Source organism: Myotis daubentonii, chromosome X (assembly GCF_963259705.1).
Source record: "Myotis daubentonii chromosome X, mMyoDau2.1, whole genome shotgun sequence".
NCBI classification, from domain to species: Eukaryota; Metazoa; Chordata; class Mammalia; order Chiroptera; family Vespertilionidae; genus Myotis; species Myotis daubentonii.
Window position 1 is genome coordinate 72,236,005 of NC_081861.1, and position 5,150 is coordinate 72,241,154.

At 48.1% G+C, this 5,150-nt stretch overlaps 1 pseudogene; it reads left to right on the top strand.

Moving 5' to 3' along the window:
• The first annotated feature begins 215 nt into the window (after positions 1-215).
• LOC132223535 (protein phosphatase 1 regulatory subunit 12C-like) lies at positions 216-905 on the top strand (annotated as a pseudogene).
• The last annotated feature ends 4,245 nt before the right edge of the window (positions 906-5,150 follow it).

Here is a 5,150-nt window from a genome sequence, read left to right on the forward strand (position 1 = left end):
TATATATAAAGAAGTAATATGCAAATTAGGTCAGGAGCCATAGTTATTACGACCAGGTCAGGAGGAGGAGCCAGCCTGAGAGAACAACATGCAGGCATATCCTAGAGCTTGGATCGGAGCCAGCAGGGGATCTGGACCCCAACCTCAGCCCCAGCCCAGAGGCCGGGCGCTAGGCTGCTGGGGCCAGAGCCAGCGGAGACACAAACCCGGAGAAGATGGCCCTGATTGGGCCGGTCCCTATGACGCCCACTGTAGCCAGCAAACCGGCTGATCAAGGGTTGGGGTCTATGGCCAACCTCGCAGCCCCTCCCCCCTGCTGGCCTGCCCCTGATTGGACTATCCCATCCTGAGCAAGACACACAGAGCCTGGACCCTTCCTGGAAGCCCCAAGTCTGTGGGGTTGAGAAATCTGATGGCCCTGCCCAGAGAGTAGAGGCGCCTGATGGGCAGGGACTGGGACAGGGACCACAGGCCTCCAGGGAGCACCATAGAGTTGGCAAGGAGAGGAGAGGGCCCACAAAGGGGGCGGGCACGAAGCCAGCCAACATCAGCCCAGAATCCAGCCCTCCCCCTCCAGAGGCAGCAAGACCTAAACCCAGAACCCCAGCCTGAATCAGAAGAGCCCTGGGGAGGCTTCAGGAAGCTCTACACAAAGATGCACATTGAGAACTAGAGATTTCATGAAGCCCTCAAACAGACCACACTTCCTGGTACAGCTCAAGGTGGAGCTGGAACGCACCATGCAGAGGCAGGAGCACTTTGCAGAGAGGCCGGCCCTCCTGGAGCTGGAAAGATTTGAGTACAGGGTCCTGGAGCACAAGGCCACTGAGCTAGAAGAGGAGTTGAAGCACCTGTCCAACCTCCAGCTGACAACCAGCCCCTCAAGGAGGAGAACTCGGCCCTGATCCATGTCATCAAGCAAACTAAGTGACCCCAGAAGACTTGCCCCTGCACCTGCATTTATACAGCTGCTTCTGCCACACGCACCCCTTCCCCTGTGTGAACACGAGTGACAGGGCTGCTGGGAAGTCTCTCAGAAACCATAACTTCCCCTTGGAATCTCCAGGCTGGGAGAGGAGGACAGAGCCGCCAGGAGCCAAGGGAGCCATCTGAGGCCAAGATGGAGACAGGATGCTAAGCCAGGTAGGGGGACCTGAAATGCAGGCAGGACCAGGAAGGAACTGAGGACCAGGAAGTGCCAGGACCAGTAGCCAGGACTAGAGTGGCCCCCCAGAGGTCTCTTTTCACATGTGCTGCCATCAGTCACCCCTCCAGCCCCTGAGCAGGGATCCAAGAATGTGCCAAGCATCCCACCAGCCCGGGCCAGGTGGGCCTGTGTGCAATTGGGAGGGATGTCTTCTATTTTTTTCTGGCCCCTCCCCAACGCCATCCCAGGCAGGGGGAGAAGGTATTTTTGAGACATAGCACAGGCACCACAAATAGAAGTCATGAAGTTGCCAAAATAAAAGCAGGCTGGCCGCCAAATGCCCTCTCCCTTCCCCCCCCCCCCCCCTCCAGCCCGGCCCTTGATCAGCCTGCCCCACCACAATAGGCCTACAGCCCTTCCCTGCAGCTGCCTGCCCCTGATCATACCTCCCACCTTAATAGGGGGCAGGGCTGGCCAGCCAATCTCTTGCAACCCCTCTCCCTGCCCAGCCCCACCCTAGATCGGCCCCCCCAATCTGATCATGGGCAGGGCTGGCTGACCAACCTCTCATGGCTTCTCCCCCAAGCCACTGGCCCCTGATTGGCACCCCCTACCCCATTTGGGGGCTTGGCCGGCCGGCCCACCATCCACAGTCCCTCCCCATGGCTGGCCCTGCCCCCAACAACCCTCCAACCTCAATCAGGCTGGCAGGGGGCAGTTGATGGCAATCAGGCCGGGGGGGGGGGCAGTTGGGGGTGATCAGGCCAGCAGTTGGGGGCGATCAGGCTGGCAGGCAGAGTGGTTAGGGCAATCAGGCATGCAGGCAGGTGAACTGTTAAGAGCCAGTGGTCCCGAATTGCAAGAGGGGTGTCCAACTGTTGGTGCGGGATCAGGCCTAAACCGGCAGCCTGACATCCCCCAAGGGGTCCCGGATTGGAGAGGGTGCAGGCCGGGCTGAGGGTCCCCCCCCCCATGCACAAATTTCATGCATCGGGCCTCTAGTTAATATATAAAATAATTAGCATTCTAAATATAAGTTCCATTTAATGAATGTAAGAGAATTTTCCACATGAAATAAAACAAAAAAAAGATATAATAAAAAACATGAATCTTAATGTAAATTATACTAATATTTCCACCATCTGCAACAAATCAGGAAATACAAAAAGTCTGCTTTTATTATTTCTATTCAGTATTTCAGTGATGGTCCTAATCATTATTGAGAGAAAATAAAGATCTAAATAAGTTGACATATACAATACATCATGGAAAGGAAAAGTCAATGATATAATGAAGCTATAGACTCATTACATTCCCACTCAAAATTCCAGTTTAGAGAAATTGATAAGCTGATTTGAAAAATGTAAATGGAAACAAAAAGGACCTAGAATACTAAAAAGGTTCTAAAGAAAAAAATTAGGATAACTTGCACTAGCAGAAGTAATGGCAATAGGGATTAAAAATACTGAGAAGACAGAAAAAAAACTAGGTAGATAGGGGCTGAAGGGACCGTGGGAAGGGAAAGTAAAACCCAAGAACCCAACTAGGTGGTGTTACTAAGACACCCCAACTGGGCAGGGAAAGAAGGGTGCACAAGAGAGGCATGAACTTTAAAATATATGGATATTGCTAAGACAGACAGCATGCAGATAAACAATCACAAGGCAGTAAGGTATATAAACCAATCCCAAGGATGTTGCTAAGGCAAAATTATTTCAAAAGGCCAATCAGGAGCTAGTAAGGCTATCTCCACCCAATAAATTAAAAGGTGTGTGCTTCCTTTTGCTGTCTCTCTTCTCCCTGGCACGCAAAGGGTTTCTGACATTGGTTCTTGTGGCCCAGGAGCACATCCCTGTGCCCATGTGGCTTATGGTCATGTGGGTCTCCACACATAGACTATTAGACTTTAATTAGCTTGGGTACTAGTCTACTCCTGACTGTAACATGGAAAGGAATGGAAAGGAAGTTCTGGACACTAGCCTGCTCCTGAAACCCCAGGTACACCTTTTCTAGGACTGGCTGCTCTCAATAAACTTTGGTTCCATTAATCTTTTTTGCCCGCGTCTTCATTCTTCAATTTTGTGAGATAAGCACTCAGACTCAAACACCCACATTTTGGTTTCAACACAAAGCTTAATTCTTTCTGTTGAAAAATAAGAGAAGACACCTTTCCTTCTTTCCTTTCCCTTCAGAATTTCCATCTTTGTTTTTTTCAAATGTATTGGAATCTTTATAATGGCTAAATAAGCTTCTTAACTCAGGATTATTTTCACCAGGACCAGAGAGCCAATATTTTGAAATGCAAATATTAAAGTAGATTGTGTCTCTATCTCATAGTTTCTGCAGAAGGGTAAGAGCCTAACTCTGGAGGTACCTTGGTCCAATTTAAAAATCTATTTCCTGTTATAAATAAATAGATAGAAGAAGTTGTTTCTCCTGGTAATAAAGCCAGTTAACTTTATGGTAATTAGGTGGTCTCTGTAATTACCATAATAAAGTTAGTATAAATTATATGTGACAAGGTGCTGTCAAGTTCTTAATTGAGGACTGTTGATTATCTTTAAACCATATATGTAATGGGTTATATTTGCTTGGCTATATATGGAAGTCAGATTCCTTTTGTTTTAGGCCATGGGAATGGCACCAGGTATCTGATCCATGGGGTCAGACTAAAACCTGGGTTCATCAACCTTTGTACTTGAGTTCTGGCTAGGAAAGAATTCACAGTCCAGACCCAAACTTAAGAGAACACTTATTTGGTAAATTACAGAGGTAGCAGAAGTAATTCTTAGAAGAAATGGGCTTAGGAAACAAGTTATAGAGGCAAAGGAAGGGCCGTTGGAGCTTGGGGGTGAGGAAGCTAATGGTAATGTACTTGGAGCAGGGAGGGGGAAGGAAAAGGGAAAGGCCTGGGCCTGTTCCCAGGAGGGAAAGTGTACTAGGTCCTCCATCCTGAGAGTTTTAAAGGTGAATACCTTAGGGGAGGTCCTAGGGAGGATCTCAATAGAATATTCAGCAGTTTTCCAGGTTCCTTCTTTCAGAGTTATGGTCTCTGCTGATTGATTGGCCTGCACTAGGGCAGGGGGTCATTATTCAATGCAGTTGGTCCTGACATCAATGGCTGTTTTTGTTGTTTATCTGGGCTGGAGTTGAAATACAACTGAGACATAGATGTTATCTTTAGGGAGGAAAGGTCAGGGGGGTCCAAACCACATGACAGAAATGCTAGGGGAGGAAATGTCACCCTGGGGCTTGACAGGAAAAAAAGCTTAGAACCACCCTACAATTGATCGTCCCTTGTCAAGCACCTGACGCCTCCCACCCTGGTGACCTTCTGTACCTGGCCCATCATCCTTACTCTTCTCATGTCTGTCTAACTGCCTATCACAGGTCAGTCCAGTAACTATCTTTTGCAAGATAGTACTTGGAAAAGAGTTGTGGGGGAATCTCTCTTGGAGTCAGGCACTTATCAAACACTAAATTCAGAAACTATTTTTTAAAGCAAGCACAAATTGATTCAGTTTGTTGAGCAATGTATGCCCTAGGGCAATGGTCGGCAAACTCATTAGTCAACAGAGCCAACGATTGAAATTTCTTTTGAGGCCAAATTTCTTAAACTTAAACTATATAGGTAGGTACATTGTTATTAACTTAATTAGGGTACTCCTAAGCTGGCTTTTGCTAAAAATGTCCTCAATCTGAGGGATAGACCTCAGCAAACGTACCCCCACTTCTTCTAACACCACTTCTTCAAAATAGACACTCCCAGGCCGAAAACCGACTTCTGCGCATGGGCCACAAAGTTTCAATCGCACTGTATGTGTGCACCCACACATGGTATTTTGTGGAAGAGCCACACTCAAGGGGCCAAAGAGCCGCATGTGGCTCGAGAGCTGTGGTTTGCCGACCACTACCCTAGGGCATGGTGGAAAACAATTGAGCCATCAGTGCACAATTAGTGGAGTTTAACTGGATGTGGTCAAGGAAAGAGAGTAATTGAGGT